This window comes from Ovis canadensis, chromosome 2 (genome assembly GCF_042477335.2).
Source record: "Ovis canadensis isolate MfBH-ARS-UI-01 breed Bighorn chromosome 2, ARS-UI_OviCan_v2, whole genome shotgun sequence".
NCBI classification, from domain to species: Eukaryota; Metazoa; Chordata; class Mammalia; order Artiodactyla; family Bovidae; genus Ovis; species Ovis canadensis.
The window spans coordinates 51736362-51756049 of NC_091246.1; the positions used below are offsets into that span (position 1 = coordinate 51736362).

Below are 19688 nucleotides of genomic sequence, written 5' to 3' on the forward strand. Positions count from 1 at the left end.
CGTGAACCGTGAACTTCCAGACATTCAAGCTGGATTTAGAAAAGGCAGAGGAACCAGAGATCAAATTGCCAACATCCGCTGGATCATGGAAAAAGCAAGAGAGTTCCAGAAAAACATCTATTTCTGCTTTATCGACTATGCCAAAGCCTTTGACTGTGTGGATCACAATAAACTGTGGAAAATTCTTTAAGAGATGGGAATACCAGACCACCTGAGCAGCCTCTTGAAAAACCTATATGCAGGTCAGGAAGCAACAGTCAGAACTGGACATGGAACAACAGACTGGTTCCAAATAGGAAAAGGAGTACGTCAAGGCTGTATATTGTCACCCTGCTTATTTAACTTATATGCAGAGTGCATCATGAGAAATGCTGGGCTGGAAGAAACACAAGCTGGAATCAAGATTGCTGGGAGAAATATCAATAACCTCAGATATGCAGATGACACCACCCTTATGGCAGAAAGTGAAGAGGAACTAAAACGCCTCTTGATGAAAGTGAAAGAGGAGAGTGAAAAAGTTGGCTTAAAGCTCAACATTCAGAAAACGAAGATCATGGCATCTGGTCCCATCATTTCATGGGAAATAGATGGGGAAACAGTGGAAATAGTGTCAGACTTTATTTTTGGGGGGCTCCAAAATCACTGCAGATGGTGACTGCAGCCATGAAATTAAAAGACGCTTTGGAAGAAAAGTTATGACCAACCTAGATAGCATATTTAAAAGCAGAGACATTACTTTGCCGACTAAGATCCGTCTAGTCAAGGTTATGGTTTTTCCAGTAGTCATGTATGGATGTGAGAGTTGGACTATGAAGAAAGCTGAGCGCCAAAGAATTGATGCTTTTGAACTGTGGTGTTGGAGAAGACTATTGAGAGTCCCTTGGACTGCAAGGAGATCCAATCAGTCCATTCTGAAGGAGATCAGCCCTGGGATTTCTTTGGAAGGAATGATGCTAAAGCTGAAACTCTAGTACTTTGGCCACCTCATACGAAGAGTTGACTCATTAGAAAAGACTCTGATGCTGGGAGGGATTGGGGGCAGGAGGAGAAGGGGACAACAGAGGATGAGATGGCTGGATGGCATCACTAACTTGATGGTTGTGAGTCTGAGTGAACTTCGGGAGTCAGTGATGGACAGGTAGGCCTGGCGTGCTGCGATTCATGGGGTCGCAAAGAGTTGGACACGACTGAGTGACTGAACTGAACTGAACTGAAAATACACATTATATAAAAATTTATTATTTAAACTGTTTTTAAGTGTACAGGTTCAATAGCATTAAATACATTCATAATGTGCAACCATCCCCACCATCCATCTCCATAGTCCTTTTCATTTTGTAAAACTGACACTCTGTACCTATTGAATAATAACTCCATTCCCACCTCACCCAAGCCTCAGCAATCACCATTCTATTTTCTGTCTCAGATGAATTTGACTACTCTAAGCACTTCATATCAGAGAAGAAAGACAATGGCACCCCACTCCAGTACTTTTCCCTGGAAAATCCCATGGACGGAGGAGCCTGGAAGGCTGTAGTCCATGGGGTTGCCGAGGGTCGGACATGACTGAGCGACTTCACTTTCACTTTTCACTTTCATGCATTGGAGAAGGAAATGGCAACCCACTCCAGTGTTCTTGCCTGGAGAATCCCAGGGACGAGAGAGCCTGGTGGGCTGCCATCTATGGGGTCGCACAGAGTCGGACACGACTGAAGTAACTTAGCAGCAGCAGCAGCAGCAAGCACCTCATATAGGTGGAATTATATATATTTGTCTTCTTGTGACTGGCTTTTTTCACTTAGCATAATGTTTTCGAGGTTCATCCAGGTTGTAACATATATCAGCATTACCTTCCTTTTAAAGGCTGAAAAAAAAAGACTGAATGATATTTCAATGTGAATATAACCACGTTTTACTTAGCCATTCATCCACTGATAGACACTTGGGTTAATCATGTTTTAGCCATTATGAACAACGGTGCTATTGTTCGGTATACAAATCTCTCTTTGAGACACCACTTCAATCATTTTAGTACATATCCAGATGTGGACTTGCTGGATCATATGGTAATTCCATTTTCAATTTTTTGAGGAACCGCTGTACTGTTTTTTCCAAAGCAGCTGTACCATATTATATTACTACCAAAAGTGCACAAGCATTCCAATTTCTCCATATTCTTGCAACACTTGTTATGTTTAACTTTATTGACAATAGCCATCCTAATGGGTGTGAAGTGGTATCTCAAAGTTTTGCTTTGCATTTTCCTAATGATCAGAGGTTTTGATCATCTTTTCTTGTGTTCATTGGCAGTTTGTATATCATCCCTGGAGGACTTTTCTTTGCCCACTATAGAGTTGTCTTTTGGTTTTTGATTGAGTTGAGTTTTAGCTCTCTATATATTTTAGATATTAATCTTTTATCAGATATATGATTTGTAGACATTTTTCCCCATCCTATGGGTTGACTTTTCACTCAGTTGATTTTATCTTTAAAATTTTCAAGTCCAATTTGTCTATTTTTTCTTTTGCTATCTCTGCCTTTGCTGTCATAGCCAAGAAATTATTGCCGATTGTTACAAAGCTTTTGTCCTATGTTTTCTTCTAAGAATTTTATAGTTTTAGATCTCATATTCAAGTATTTGATCCATTTTGAGTTAATTTTTGTATGAAATGTTATATAAGGGTCCAGTTTCATTATTTTGCTTGAGGATATCCAGTTTTCCCAGCACCAATTGTTGAACAGACCGTTCTTTTCCCATTGAATGGTCTTGGCACCCTTTTCAAAACTCATTGTATATGCAAAGGACCAGGTATATGCAAAGGTTTCTTTCTGGGCTCCCTGTTTCATCTCACTGGTCTATATGTTTATGTCAGTACCACAGTTTTGATTACTGTGGCTTTTTAGTAAATTTTGAAATCAGGCAATGTGAGTCCTATAGCTTTGTTCTTTTTCAAGATAGTTTTGTCTGTTTGGGAAAGATTTCATATAAATTTTAGGATGGGTTTTCTATTTTGGCAAAACACCATTGAAATTCTTCATAGTGATTGCATTGAATCTATAGATTGCTTTGGATACCATTGACATCCTAATAAAATTAAATTAAGTCTTCCAATCCATGAACATGGAATGTGTTTCCATGAATTCTTCAATTTCTTTCAGTTATAATTTTCTTTGTACAAATCTTTCACTTTTGGTTAATCCCAAAGTATTTTATTCTTTCAGATGCCACTGTAAGTGGAATTTTCATAATTTCCTTTTGAGATTGTTCACTGTTGGTATATAGAAATGTAACTAATTTTTGTGTGTTGACATACTTGTTCAGAATAGTCTCATAATTATTTTTATTTCTACATAACTGGTAGTTCTCATTTTCATTTCTGATTTTAGTAATTTGCATCTTCTGTTTTTTTTATTAGTCCATCTATCTGATGGATGGTCAATTTTGTTTATCTTTTCAAAAAGCCAACTTTCAGTTCATTAACTTTATTGTTTCTCTATTCTCTATTTTACCTATATCTGCTCTGACTTTTACTATTTTTTTTCCTTCTGCAGCTTTGAGTCTAATTTAGTTTTTCCCTAGTATTTAAATTGTAAGGGTAGTTTTGTTGATTTGAGATCTTTCTTATTTTTTAATGTAAACATTTATAGCTGTAAATTTCCCTCGTAGCATGCTTTGCTGTGTCCCATAAATTCTGGTCTTCTGTGTTTTCATTTTCAATAATCTCTAAGTATTCTCTGATTGCCTCTGTAACTTGTAATTTGATCTGTTGGTGTTTTAAGGGCCTATTGTTTAATTTATACAACTTCATGAATTTTCCACTTTCACTTCTGTTACTGCTTTTTAACTTGTATAATATCTTTTAAAATCTGTTTAGACTTAATTTGTGGCCTAAGGTGTGGTCTATCCTGGAAAATGTACCAGGTGCACTTAAAAAGTATATGTATACGGTTTTTATTTGATAGAGTGTTTTGTATATGTCTCTTAGGTCTAGTTGGTTAATTGTGTTAAGTCCTCTATTTCCTTACTTTTCTTCTGTCTTGTTGTTCTAACCATTATTGAGAATGCAATATTGAAACCTCCAACTATTATTATAGAATTCTCTATTTCTCACTTCAATTCTGTTTTTGCTTGAAAATCCCCAGAAGTCACTTCAGGTGGTGATGACTAGGGGAGTTTGAAACAATAGTGGATAGGTGGATAATAGACGTCTACCTCTTCATCTGTACCTCTAAGATCAAAAGCAGCAATCAGTGAATCCTAATATTTGGAGGACGGGGTCCTTTTTGCCCATCCTGGCTCTATAAGCTGGTGCAGGTTTCTGCAGGAACCTGTGCACAGGTGCCTGCCATACTACTGAGAGGCAGGGGATCAGTAGCTCCTACTGAACAAAGAGCTGACTTGGCCAAAATCAACTGCAATTTGTTATCCAAGCCTTCTCCTCAAAGTCACAGACCTTCAATAGACTTCAGAGTTCCAAAATAGTTACAACAAACAGATTCTGCCAGTATAGTTATTATCTGGGTGGAAAGACAGATTCTTGGTGCTTTCTACTCTCCCATCTTCCCAGAATCTCCATCTCCCATCTTTTTAAAAAAAATACATAATAAAGAATTATGAAATACACTTGTAACTGTGGGAATACCAGACCACCTTACCTGTCCCCTGAGAAACCTGTATGCAGGTCAAAAAGCAACTGTTAGAACCAGACATGGAACAACCAACTGGTTCAAAATTGGGAAAGGAGTATGTCAAGGCTGTATATTGTCATCCTGTTTATTTAACTTATATGTAAACTATAACACATGAAATGCTTGACTGGATGAATCACAAGATGGAATCAACATTGCTGGGAGAAATACCAACAACCTCAGATATGCTGATGATACACCACTCTAATGGCAGAAAGCAAAGAGGAACTGAAAAACCTCTTGATGATGGTGAAAGGGGGAGAGTGAGAAAGCTGGCTTAAAGCTCAGCATTCAAAGAACTAAGATCATGACATCCAGTCCCATCACTTCATGGCAAACAGATGGGGAAAAACTGGAAACAGTGGCATACCTTATTTTTTGGGCTCAAAAATCACTGTGAAGAGTGACTGCAGCCACAAAATTAAAAGATACTTGCTCCTTGGAAGAAAAGCTACGACAAACCTAGATAGCTTATTAAAAAGCAGAGACATCACTTTGCTGACCACGGTCCGGATAGTCAAAACTATGGTTTTTCCAGTAGTTATGTACAGATGTGAAAGTTAGACCATAAAGGCCGAGTGCCAAAGAATTAATGTTTTCGAACTGTGGTGCTGGAGAAGACTTCTAAAAGTCCCTTGGATAGCAAAGAGATCAAACCGGTCAGTCCTAAAGGAAACCAACCCTTACTATTTATTGGAAGGACTGATGCTGAAGCTCCAATCCTTTGGCCACCTGATTCAAAGAGCTGACTCATTGGAAAAGACCCTGATGCTGGGAAAGATTGAGGGCAGGAGAAGGGGGGACAGCAGGGGAGACAGAGAAGAAGGGGGAGACAGTGGTTGGATGGCATCATCGACTCAATGGATATGAGTTTGAGGAAACTCCCGGAGACAGTGAAGGAAGCCTGGTGTGCTGCAGTCCATGGGGTTTCCATGAGTTGGACAGACTAAATGGCTAAACAACAACAATGGCTGCCTTGTTAATTTCCCCCAGATTTTTCTTGGCTATTCTTGTAGTATTAGCGTCTCTATGAATTTAGAGTCAATGTCTAGCTTCCAAAAGTATCTTAATTATATTTTTTCTTGGGAAATTTATAGCTTAATTCAGGAATAATTTTGTCAATGAGTTGAAAACTCAATCTAAAATTCCTGGTTTTCATAAGTACTATTAAAATAATAAAGTTCACTAAAAAATTAAATTGATATAGATGTATGTAAAGGCAAAAAATTAATAAGGCCTTCTTAAAATATTTCCTTATCACCTTCCCAACTTCCTTTCATTCCTTTTCATTACCTTGAGGTAATTTTTATGAACAGTTTGATGGTATCCTTTCATACTCAGCCATATATTTACCAGCTTTTATGTGTACATCCACACACAGGTTTTTACTGGTTTTGTTTTGTATGTTTATGAGATCATTAGTGATAAAGGAGTCAGAATACATATACACTGTATATCCATGTATTGTAATCTTCTGTAGATGCACATTCACATTTTCTTTTGTCTGCCACTAATAAAGCTGTGCTCAACAATCTCGTACATACTTTTCCACATTGTTTATTTAAGGAGAATTTCTAGAAAGGAATTGCCAGCTAGAAGGGAATGAACATATAATTTAAAATTTGAAGATACCAAGTTATCTTCAGGAAGTAGCAATGATATTCCCAACTGCAATATAGGATGGGACTTTTTTCTCACACTCCTCTGAGAACTGAACATACAAATCTTTTAAATTTTTTGCCAGTCTGTAAGTTTGAAACAACATCTAGCTCATAGTATGTCTCTAAGGGTCACACATGTAAACGACTGGCTTATTGTCAGCATCCCCCCCCTCCCTTTTTTTCCCCTGAAGCTGCCCAATCTGGCAGTAAAATACATGCAAGGGCTATAAAATGTCAGAGAATCTTAACGAATACAATTTACCATCAGACTTCATTTGAGGCCTCAAAGGAAAAAAAAAGAAAGAAAACCAAAAGCAACATTAACAACGCATACGGTCTGAAGGGACGGATCAGATGTAATGATAACTGGATGTTGAGTGCTTAAGTGGGATGTTCCCTCTTAATAATACACCCATGCCTCCCACCCCACCCCCTAAAAAGAACGGCCTTCCCCAGCCTGCCTTTGTCTCGGGAGCCATGTACCGCTCCTGAAGAGGTAAAGCTTCTTTCTGCCCCAGGGCCCCGCGCCGTCGGAAGCGCCCAGGCCGGTGTCTGTCTGGGCCCAGGCTCTCCATCAAGCCACCCAGAGCTAGCTCTTTTCTGACAAAATCCCACCAGAGTCCGCAACCGTTTCACGTTGGCTTGGTTCTGGAGACTGCAGGATTATTTGACCTGCACAGTAAAGAATCTGCAATGCGGGAGACCCGGGTTCGATCCCTGGGTCGGGAAGGCCCCCTGGAGAAGGAAATGGCAACCCACTCCAGCATTCTTGCTTGGAGAATCTCATAGACAGAGGAGCCTGGCGGGCTACAGTCCATGGGGTCGCAGAGTCCGACACGACTGAGCGACACACACAACACACGGAATGCGGCGCTAAGTGCCAGACTACCTAGGCGCCAGCGCTTCGCGACGTCGCCACCGGGATTGCCTGTGGGACAGTGTCGGACTCAACTGCGGTCAGATGGATCCATCCCATTTTCAGTTCAACGTCTTTAGCCTGGATTTTGGCTTAGTTCAACCTAAACATCTTCTTGGAACTTTATTTTATTCCAAAATCTACGAGGTGGGATCTCAACCTCGGACCGGGTGACTGTGTGAGCCCCGCAAAGGGAATTCGTAGTCGAGGGAGCCCGGGATCACTAAAGAGGGAGCCGGGCCCCGTGAGGATGGAGGAATCCTTCGGGTCCAGGCAGCGGTGGGACCAACTACCTTGCGGGCTCTGGTCACACCTGGCTCAGATACCAGGCAGTAGTGGTTGTGATTGGTGGGATTCGGCGGAAAACCTGCTGGCCTCCACCACAACGGTTCTCGATTGGCTTCAGCACACAGTCGCTTTTCTGTAGTCCAAACCTAGAGTTGCTTGGTGATAAATACCGCCTTAAAAGGCGTTTGATAACAGTTTTACGTGTTGTAAGGCAAACGGTTATTGGTCGCAGGGCTCACGGATTCGGTCGGTAGTAAACACAGCGAGGCTCCTGGGACCCTGGATTGGTTAGCGTTCCGGGAACAGAGTAAATTCCTCCGGATTCCGAGCATCGACTGGCTGCACTTCTGCCGCTGCCCCGCCCTCTCGCCTTCTGATTGGTTGCAGCTCGGGCTGGGAGAGGAGGAGGAAAGCTGCGGAGTAAGTGAGTCGTGTTGCGTCACTTCCGTTTGCTGTGGGCAGCCGCCGCGGTATTCTCAGAGTGCGGTGGCGAACTGGCTGAAGGAGCTGAGGGACTAGAGGCGGGGTGGGCGGAAAAGGGAGGAATCCCATCACGGAGCCGCCAGCCTGGACGTTTCCACCTCCTCCGACACTGTCGGGTGGGATCGGAGAAGGGTCACCGCCTCCTCCTTCGAGAAGGGGGGCGGAGCCCGGCTCAGGTGAGGCGACCCTGTCAACGCGAGCTCTGGTGGCGCGCGCGGGCGCGCTCACGTGGAGACGGTTGAGCTCTAGGGGTGCTGGGTGGGCGGTGCGGGCGGGGTCTTGTCCTGGCGTCCAGACGGCGCAGACGCGTACTGGTTTCCCTCCACACCCCACCCCCGCCTACCCTGTCTGTCTTTCTGAGGGAGTATTGTTAACCCTCGGAACGGAGGGGCCAGGCTAGTGGGTGGCGTGTTCTGCGCAGGCGTCCCCCGTGTCCCGACGCCAGGCTGTCTGTCCGCAGGGTGGGGCGGGGGTTCTTGCCCACTTGCATCTGCCGGCGGGCGACGTTGGTTACGGGGCTCGGGTGGGAACGGCTTGCGACCAACAGCCTGGCGAGGTGAATAGAAGATCTGCGGGATGGGGTCGGGTGGCTCCCTTGCCCCCATCCTGGGTCTGTTTGAGCGACGAGATTTCATTTCATCAGAGCAAGGCCAAGGCGGTCTGGAATCGGGAACCGGAGGCTGACCCTGCACGGATGGAGTTAGTGTTTTGGAATGCCCCAACTTATCAGAGGACTAAAGTGTTTATAGGCATTTATTGGTCGGCCTCTGCTTCCAGGCTTCGTGCTAGGAGCTGTGGGGAATGCAGTGGGAAGAACAGCCTTGCCCCCTCCTCCCCTCGTTTGGAGGACGTAAAGATTTATACTACTTAGATATTAACATTAGGCAGTAAATTAAAGGGGGTGTCGAGGGTTAGGTTTTTTCCTTCTAAAGAAAGTCCTTTGTCGTTAAGTCAGTCTGCCTTCTAGCATCGTGGAAGGTACTGTGGAAGCTAATTTCTGAATAGGACCCACATTCTAAATAATTTGGAGGAAAAAAAGGCGCAGCAAAGTCTTGAATACTAAATAGTATGCCTGGGTTCTGGTTAATTTTAATGAATGAAAGTAAGAAACCCTTCACCTTCAAGAATTAAAGCAAAAATATTTCCAAAATATGTTCATATACCTTTCAGTTGTAGTAGGTTGACGATATTACGTACATTGGGATCTTTCTTTAGAGGCTGAAGAGAATGCTGTGCCTTAGGCATCACTGATGATTTGTTATCCTTGTACTGGCTGTTGTGATTTAAATTAATTTAAAGAAGGTGTCTCATTGTTTTCTGAAGAAACTACATTCTGTTTTTGTGGTTTCCGTGGTGAGTGTGGTAAGCTAAAAGATTAGCAGAGAGAGAAAGACCAGGTGGAGAGAGGAGAGAGAGGATTTTAGAAAAAAGCCCCTAAATCAAGGGAAGGCCTCCTCCTACTGCTTTAGTCTGGTCTGGAAATCCCAGGAAATTTGGGAAGACTGGCTTTGCCACCACTGTTGGCTTGGTGACCTGCCAGGTAAGACTTAACTGGTTGAGGGCTTGTTCTGGGCTCTTGTGTTTTGCTAAATAAAACGAACCAGGACTTTTAAAGTCCTGAAATCAACATGTTTTCTTGCTTTCTCTTTTCTTTCCTAAAATTTTCCTAAAACATGGTTAGCAAGGGATACTGGCAGGCTGTATCCTGGCTATTTGAAGTATCTAGCAAAATTCTGAAAGTGATCAGATTTGGAAGAAAAGCATTTTAGAGAGGGGTGTTTTGCTAAACTTAGGGGGTCAGTGCTCTCAAAAGAGGCTTTGTCTCAAGACTATCACGAGAAGTTGAAGTCATTAAAAAAATACTTGGGTACAGAATGCATGTAAATGTTTAGTATTTAAAGTACTTAGTGTGAATTATGTTGAATTGGAGTTGTTTAGTACGGGCAAGACTTAAAAATATCTTATGTACAGTGAGAAATGACAAAATTTGCTCTACTGCTGTACAGAATCTTGAATCTGCCTCAAATTCTCTTTGGGGAAAGAAAAGCCCAAGTTATTGATTCCATGTTAGTCTAAAGGTTTTGTTTTTTTTAAATATAAGTCTGTTGTAAACAAATAATTTTCCTGTCTGTCAGTTTTAAGAACATGAGTTCCTTTTTTTTAACCGTATTTAACATTTCTCAAATATGGATGCTGTCCAGTAGAGCCAGATTTTATGAGTGTAGCAGGTGGGATGGAATGTAACTCTACAAGGCACCTTTTGTCTAAATATAAAGTGAACTGAGGCTAAAAGACCAGCTGTTTCTGAGTGAACTATTGCTCTTACAGTTGTTTTCATCGTTTCCATCACTGAATAGTGGCTTTTAATCTCCAGATTCCAATTTTAGGAGGTGCCTTGCATTTGACTAATTATACATCTATTAAAAGCTTTGAGTTACCTTTCTGACAGCTCAAACAGATTAGGAATTGTGTTAGAGTACTGACATTTTAGTGTAATATAGATAGATTATGGTTTTAGTATCTAAGATTATTTTATCTGTAGATAATTTTCCTTGTGATATTCTGACATATCTGAATGATATGTTTAAGGTTCCAGTATTTCCTTGATTCTAAACCGAATTCTGTTCACATTTTAATATTGACGACCCAGGGGGTAGGGGTGGGATGCCCTAAGTGAGCATTATGCCATAGTTTAATTGGCAGCGCTTTCCCCCCCTAATGTTACGTGCAATGGGATTGCACTTTATAAGCACTGGCATCCTAGATTTAATGAAACATGGTATTATTAAAAGACTTGTTTCCAATTAATTCCATGTTAATTGTAATCAATTAATTTTCCAAATCTGCCTTTGCACTTAGAAGAAAGTTTGTTACTGAAAAGAATCCCATTGGAAGTAATATTTTTCCTTATATAGATGGAAATTAGCAAACTGATTTGTTTCTTTGACATAGTTTTAAAGGATGATTGAGTGCTGGGTCTGCTTTTTGGAGACTATGCTTGGTGCTTTGTTACTTTGTGTACTTGATAACAGTTTACCAATGCTTTATTTCCTGATTCTTAAAAGTTTAAAATAATCAGGGTGAAACACTCCCCCTTTCTTCTGTACAAGATGTTGTTAACTGGGTGTAATTGATTTTTCAATACATCTTGATTAGTTATCATTTAAAATCCACTCAGCTGTCATTCTTTAAAAATGCAAGACCTTCAATTTTGTAGTCCTTCCGTTTTCGTCTCTACTGCAGAGAGGATCTGCGAAAGGAGTACAGGGAGAAGAAAACCCACCGTTTGGGGGTTCAGTTTTGAGAAGAATCACAGATAATACAAAAATCTAAGCACATTTAGTAACATACATTGTATTTTATTTTGAATAGAATGTTAAAAGCAGCTCAGCAGGTGAAGTATCAGTTGCTTGCTGAATACTCTTGATTTGATAAATAATTCAGAAGTGAAGGGATATACTGCTTTGAAAGTAAACTTGGTATAAGAAATGAATTAAATCCATTTTTCATTTTCTTCCTGAAAAGGTACCATCAATAATAGTGTCTCCAGTGCTTCAAAATGGCTTTCTTCTTGATAAAAGTTTAGTTTTTTTCTTAAGAAATATGTATCTTGATCTGTCAGGGGTAAAAGGCAATAAAGGCTGTTTTTAAAAATTGCTGAAAAGGTTGTGTGTGGCAAGGGCAACTCAAATGGGTGTCAGGCAACATTTTCTAAATAACAGAAAATATATTTAGACTTCTTAAAAATGTTAAAATATAGTCTCAAGTATACAAGCAGCTAAAAGAAGCCATTTATGAATGGTTTCTATAGATTTTTGCATACCTGTGTGAAGTTTTTACCATCGTCTGAGTGTTAAGTGGCTACAGATGTTCTTTTATCTGGATGATCAGTTGGCTAGCTAGTCATTGTAAGTTTTGGGAAAATGTAGCACCTGAGAAAGGAACAATTCTGGGACAATACAGTGCAGGTGTAAAGTTCTGAACAGGATAAAGCAGCGAAGTTTGTTGTAAATTATTTTGAAGTTGAAGTGCAGTACTATCAGATTCTGTCCTGTAACTGGATTCTGTCCTGTAACTGACTGACGTTGGGCATGCTGGTCTTTCAGACAGCATCCTACTGGTGGGCCACCATCTTGGCTGACCATCTCCCTGACAGGTTTAGGCAGATCAAGATCTTCCCCTTTTAGCAGGTGATCCTGCCATGAGGAATGCATTCTATCACTCAGCCCCTTTTCTCCCCAAAGCTGTGCTCTCTGATTCTTGTTTGGCACCAGCTTCTTGGAGGGCATGGTTGGGAGGAGCAAGAGGCAAGGAGCAGTGGAAGCAGAAGAAAAAGCTTATCTTGCATCCTGCTGACCTTCCAAATTAGGGTCTGTTGGCAATGGCGAAGGCTTGGCAGTGTGGTCTTTGGTGCTGGCAGCGTGTAGTATTGGCAGTAAAGGAGGATTTGAGGAAGAGAACAGCAGCCCATGCTCCCAGCTCTTTCAGAACCCTTACTCTAATTTTCACCCCTTAGCTGTTATTTTACACACCTTTCTTTTCACTCAACTTCCAATTCTTGTCTCTGACCTTGCTTTTCAGCTTCATCCCTCCAATCTCCTAATCCTTATTCCTAACCTTTGCTCACCGTCAGTTCAGTTCAGTTGCTCGGTCACGTCCAACTCTTTGCCACCCCATGGACTGCAGCATGCCAGGCCTCCCTGTCCATCACCAACCTGGATGAGTGTACTCAAACTCCTGTCCATCGAGTCAGTGATGCCATCCAACCATCTCATCCTCTGTTGTCCGCTTCTCCCACCTTCAATCTTTCCCAGCATCAGAGTTTTTTCAAATAAGTCAGTTCTCCGCATCAGGTGGCCAAAGTATTGGAGTTTCAGCTTCAACATCAGTCCTTCCAGTGAGTATTCAGGACTGATTTCCTTTAGGATGGACTGTTTGGATCTCCTTGCAGTCCAAGGGACTCTCAAGAGTCTTTTCCAACACTACAATTCAAAAGCATCAATTCTTCAGTGCTTAGCTTTCTTTACAGTCCAACTCTCACATTCATACATGACTACTGGACAAACCATAGCCTTGACTAGACGGACATTTTTTGGCAAAGTAATGTCTCTTCTTTTTAATATGCTGTCTAGGTTGGTCATAACTTCCCTTCCAAGGAGTAAGCATCTTATTTCATGGCTGCAGTCACCATCTGCCGGGATCCAGCCCTGGTGGATCCAGGGAATTCGAAGCGGGGACGGCGTTGGCGTGAAAAAAACTTATTTGTGTATTAATATAAGATTAGATTAAGAAACAATAGTATAGTAGGAAAATTAAGTAGAGAAAGAGGGCTGAATAACTTGGGTTATGTGGAAGACCAATAAAGTTCCAGACAAGGAACTTGCGCCATCTACGTTAGGCCACCGGCGTCCGTTTGAATATCAGAGAGTGCCCCGCCTTGGGCTCTCTCTCTTACGGATCTTAGAAGCCGGGACAAATAAGTAGACATGATGAGCCTCCCTGCTCCAGATTGGAATTCAGCCGGAAAAAGAAAAGAACGACATGGGGAAGCCCAGCATTGGTGCAAGACTCCAAAAACTATTTTCAAAATCAGTTTATGTACCCCAAGTTGTACCTAGAGAAATAGAGTTATGCAGGGGCAGCAGTCCTGACCCTCATTGAGACGAGGCTTTCTTTTTGCATACCCTCCCTTATACAAAAGGTCTCAGGTGGTTTACATTATCTTCTGGCCAAGAGGCTTGTTAACATTTTTATGGCTCTCTTCCTGGATAATTGTCCAGAAAACTCCTCTTCCCTAGAAGTATTTTTTCTTTACTCTGCATCACCCTCAAAGTACAAAAAAGTTACATTCCCATAGAACAAAGGTGTAATGGGTTATAACAAAGAAAGTACTTAACTCAAAGATCCAGTGTTGCTAATACCAGGTCTACTACCTGTTTTTCTATATACCAACTATACCTAAAAATAAAAGGTATGAAAATTTGGCAGCAAGTATTGGCTCAACAAATGAAACCTTTAATTGGTCCTATTCCCAGGATGTTTTAGGCTTCCTGTGCCTCCTGCGGTCAGGAGGCCTCAAACAATCACATTCGCAGCTGTAGAGTCCTGCAGGCAGGCTAGAAAGCCATCAGAGAGGTTTTTGTATTGAAACACTCGTATTATGCTCAGGAGATTTATTATCTAAAAGCTCTAATTTTTTCCAGAAAAAGGTGGTGGGAGGACAGTCCCCTGTTAATGACAGAAGAGTAGGTGGAAAGCATAACATAGTAAAGCAGGCAGATTCTGGTCTTGGGGGGTGGATGCTCAGGAATTTGCAGGGGGAATCCCTGAAGCTGAACACGTTGTTGCGTTTTGTCAGGCTTCCTTCCGCATGACCTTGTCACGGGTGGGATTCCTCACGCTGGCTCCCGACAACCATCTGCAGTGATTTTGGAGCCCAAAACAATAAAGTCTGACACTGTTTCCCCATCTATTTGCCATGAAGTGATGGGACCAGATGCTGTGATCTTAGTTTTCTGAACATTGAGCTTTAAGCCAACTTTTTCCCTTGCCTCTTCCACTTTCATCAAGAAGCTCTTTAGTTCTTCTTTGCCTTCTGCTCTAAGGGTGGTGTCATCTCTGTATCTGAAGTTATTGATATTTCTCCTGGCAATCTTGATTCCAGCTTGCACTTTTCCAGTCCAGCGTTTCTCATGGTGTACTCTGCATATAAGTTAAATAAGCCGGGTAAAAATATCCAGCCTTGACATACTCCTTTCCTGATTCGGAACCAGTCTGTTGTTCCATGTCCAGTTCTAACTGTTGCTTCCTGACCTGCATACAGATTTCTCAAGAGGCAGGTCAGGTGGTCTGGTATTCCCATCTCTTGAAGAATTTTCCACAGTTTGTGGTGATCCACACAGTCAAAGGCTTTGGCATAGTCAATGAAGCAGAAATAGATGTTTTTCTGGAACTCTCTTGCTTTTTCGGTGATCCAGCGAATGTTGGCAATTTGATCTCTGTTTCCTCTGCCTTTTCTAAATCCAGCTTGAACATCTGGAAGTTAACGGTTCATGTACTGTTGAAGCCTGGCTTGGAAAATTTTGAGCATTACTTCCTAGTGTGTCACACTAGTATTAATAATTGTGTAATAATATTTACACTAGTAATTAACTAGTAATAATAATTGTGTCTCCTCTGAATATATTCTTATCAGCCACTGGGCCTGTGTCTTCCTGGTGGCTGAAGTTTTGTGGTTGGACCTAGGTTCATACCTCTTCTCCTTCACTTACTGTACTAGCCAGGTGATGTTGGCCCTAGACATGGGGATGACAGTCACTGCTTGACCATCCATCCATAAGAGAGAATACATGTAAGGTACCTACAGGGCCTGGCTCTTAGTAGGCACTCCACCCTTTCATCCAATTAATTGAAGTATAGTGGTAAGTATAGTGCAGTGTTACTTAAATTGCATAGGTGCTTTGACTGTTTGCTACCATCGTAACAGGTTAAAAGGCATACTTCATGAGTGATCTTGGAAGGTAATATTGCTGAGAAAATGCTAAGTAATTTGTAAATTTGAGTAGCACAATATATGTATAAATTGAAGGCTACCTTTACACAAAAGTTCCATTTATCCTATTTTTTAAAGTGAGATTCCACATACATGCATTTTCCATATATGTGAAACTTAACCTATTTCAGTGCTATTTCAAACTTTTTGAATTCCTTAGAATTCCTCTACACATTTAAAAATTGTTGATGACTCCAAAGAGTTTGTGAGTTATAGCCATGATATTTAGCATATTAGAAATTAATATTGAGGGAAAATTTTAAGTATTCATTAAAAATAATTAACCTGTTACATGTTAACATAAATAACGTATCTTTATGAAAACTGTTTTCCAAAACAAATATCTAGTGAAAAGAGTGGCATTAAAAAAAATAAATTTTATGTTTTAGAACAGTTTTTGATGTAGAGAATGTGAAGATAGTACAGAGTTCCCATAAATATAAACCCCCACCCTGCTTCCCTATTATTAACATCTGACATTAGTATGGTACACTGGTTATAATTAATGAACCATTATCAATACTTTATTATTAAAGTCCATTCTTCATTCGAGCTTTCTTAGTTGTTTACCTCCTGTCAATTTTCTGTTGCAAGATCTCATTGCTAAATATGATGACATTACATTTAGTCATTTTGTCACCTTAAGCTTCTGGCTGTGACAGTTTCTCATGCTTTCTTTGTTTTCAGTGACTCATAATTTTGAGGAGTACCAGTCAGATACTTTGTGGGATATCCCTCAGTTGGGATTTGTCTGATTTTTCCCACAATTAGATGGAGGTTATGGGTGTCTTCGGAGAAGACCATCCTCATGACAGGAACATATGGTACATACCAAGATTCAGACTATCAACATGATTTATCACCGTTGATGTTGCCTTTGGTCACCTGGCCAAGACAGTGTTGGTCAGATTTCTCCACTGTTACATCCCTTCGCTCTCCTCCCCTCCCTTTCCATCCCTTACCCTGGGAGGAAGTCACTATGACCAGCTCACACTAAGGAGTGGAAAGTTATGTTCTAGCCGCTTTAAGGGCAGAGTAGCTACATAAATTATTTGGAATTTGTCTGCACAGCAGATCTGTCTCTTCTCTCTCATTTGTTTAATCATTTATATCAATATTGACCTATGGATATTTATATTTTGGGTTATAATCCAGTACTATTTGTCTTTTTGTTCAATTGTTCCAACTTTGGTCTTTGAGAGCTCTTACTCCTGTTGGGTAAGAGCTTTCCCCTACTTCCATTATCATGTTTGTTTGAAGCACTTCCTTACACTTTAGTACTGTGAGATGCTGCAGGCTTATATATTATATAAGGCTTATATATGCAGGCTTATATTTCCTGCCCCAGTCCTAGAACTATCCACTTCTTCAAGGAGCCCTGGTTTCTTTTTTTAGAGAATTATATTTGAAACCAAGTTCTAGGCACCAAGAATGCTTGGAATGGCAGTATTTTACATTTTTGCAAATCTCTTTAATGTCTAATAGAAGACAGGTGGATTCTCATACTTGCTTCTAATGTTCTATTTGTTGTGATATATTCTTTTTTATCTTTATTTTTGGCTGCACTGTGCGGCATTCAGGATCTTAGTTCCCCAGTCAGGGATCAAACCTGTGCCCCCTGCCTTGGGAGTGCAGAGTCTTCACCACTGGACTATCAAGGAAGTCCCTTGTATTATACTCTTGATTAAAGCCTGAAAGAAAAATCCAGCATCTCACAAATGTGTAGTTGGAAGGAAGAGTATTTTAGTAGCTTTTTCAGATGAAATTGGGTATTCTCTTCTGCTACTATAACAAACTTGACAGATGTAATTTTCTTAAGTGGTTAGTTGCTGTAGGATGTGAAGCCATATCATATTGTTGCATTAAAATATATTAGTTTATATCTTGCACTTTGAATTTTTTTACTCATATGTTATTTTGTAATATGATTACAGCATTGGATGTTTGGAAAATATTGTTTCACCGAGTTTGCAGATCTTTCAATTGTCGACCCACTTATTATACAGTGTTTTAAAAATCACGTGACATTAACATTACCAATGGTCTTGTCAGAAGACTTTGAGTTCTGGGATGCTTTGAAGCCTATGGTGGCAAACACAAATTTTCCAAAAGGTTTGTTTTCACCTGAAAGCTCAAATTTTATCATAGGCAGCAAATACTGTAGATTGTTTTCATTGAAATGACAGGCTCATTTCATCTTCAAGAAGATGTCTGGCAGATACTCAAGTCTGAATAACCATAGTTTGTCTGTTGTTTGTTCTTCCAAGTAGAAATGGTATTTGATGAAAACAGTTCAGCTTATTACGCAAGTAGTTTTCCTGAGACAATGTGTTTCAGTATGCAGTACAGTTGCTTCAAGTGCACTTCGCATTTCATCTCGTGTATTCTGAAAAAACCTGTTCAAGAATAAAAATTAGTGATAATGAAGGGAAAGGGAGATCAGATACCCTGTAGAGTCAGCTTCCTTGCGCTAGTGGCTTGTCCAGCACAGAGACTGCGTTCTGGCCAGATGGTTCCTGCTGCCTAGCTCAAGCTTAGATGGCCAGCCTTCCCATCAGTTCTGTGAGCAAACCAGTAACCTCTCAGCAACTCACCTTTATGCTGCAACCCAGAGCCCTAACATACTGTGAACAATACATTTTTTTTTTAAGTGCTTTTTACAAAAGTTATCTGAAAAAAATGATAGTCTTTAGTTCAAAATTGTATGCCTCTAATGGTTTGCTTTTCTGATGACTCACAGTAATCATTAATATCAGTTATGAGCATTCACTCTCCAGTACCTATCTTTCTAGCCTTACCTAGTTTGCAGCCAGAATGAATGCATTGCTTCCCCCACCTCAAACCTTTCCCTGCCTTTACCTCGTCTAGAATGTACTTTACATCTACAATTTATCCAAATCCAAACCAATAATTCCTAGCTCTGTTGTCAGTACCACCATGAAGCTGAAAATACCCTTTGCCTCTCTGAGCTCCTGAGTACCATCATCTCTTAGGCGGCACTTAATGCTTTTCTCTTTGAGCTATGGTTATCTGTGTATGTCTTGTTGCCACTGAGCCCCTATGACAGTAAAGACTATGCCATAGAAATTCTCTGTTCCACAGTGCTTAATCTTAAACAAAGTAGGAGCTTTAAAATGTTAGATGAATGAATTTGTAAATCAAATTCACAAGCACCTTCCTTGGCTTTTAAGATCTTTAGGTTTAATAGCCCCTCCAGTACATGCTGTTGGGCCCTTTTTCCCCCTTAGTGGGTCAGCTGTCCCTTTTTGCAGCTGTCAGCATGCAGCCGCCTCTGGTCCTCATTCTAGAATTTTTTGTGCCTGTCTTCAGTTAGTTAGAAAACTAGAAAAACTTGAATTTTGTTTGTTTGAAACAAAAGACTGTTGTGAGGGCTTCAGGGACTTTCCTATGAGGAAATCTTTCATATATGTATAGTCTTTGATCTTTGTTTTGGATTTCTGAGATTTCTTCTTTCTGACTTCTGGCTGATTGTAGGCATAGTTGTGATTCTCAGGAAAATGACTTGTTGGGTAATATGGTGTTACATTTCATTTATATACAAAATTCCAGTGGTTAAAATGCCTTACGTCCAATGCAGGGGGCACAGGTTTGATCCCTAGTTGGGAAAGTAAGATCCTACATGCTGCATGAGGGGCCAGTAAAATATCTAAAATTACTTTACAAATACTTCATTGAGTTTATATCAGGCACTTTCAGAGAGAGAGAGAGGAAATATAGTCCCTGGCCTCAGCAGGCGGTTTTAGTAGAAGCATTTTGACTTTGCACTGGAGTATAAGTAGGGTGCTAATAACTTATTCAGACTGAATTATAAAGTTCTACGTCAGCTAATTCCTAAGGATTTTTCACTGGAAAACAAGGTGGTGAAGTGGGAGCACTGAAGAGTAGGGTGAGATGGTAAGGGCTTCTGGCATTAGCTTGACATCCCCAGTCATGCTCATGTTCAGTCATTGATGGACTTCTTTTTAATAGACTTAATCTGTCCAATTTCGGCTTCCCAAGTGGTGCTAGTGGTAAAGAATCCACCTGCCAATGCAGGAGACATAAGAGACACGGGTTCGTGTTGGAAAGATCCCTGGGT

At 40.8% G+C, this 19688-nt stretch overlaps 1 protein-coding gene across 6 annotated transcripts in view; it reads left to right on the forward strand.

Moving 5' to 3' along the window:
• Positions 1-7987: 7987 nt before the first annotated feature.
• Positions 7988-19688, forward strand: part of ZBTB5 (zinc finger and BTB domain containing 5) — a 31632-nt gene continuing 19931 nt past the window's right edge. For 3 of the 6 annotated variants that reach the window (XR_011254321.1, XR_011254323.1, XM_069576146.1), the window contains exon 1: positions 7988-8213. The gene's annotated coding sequence lies outside the window, so the exon portion shown is untranslated. Of the gene's footprint in view, positions 8214-8244; positions 9578-19688 lie in introns of those variants that run through there. The other 3 variants (XR_011254322.1, XM_069576147.1, XM_069576149.1) reach the window with 3 other exon arrangements.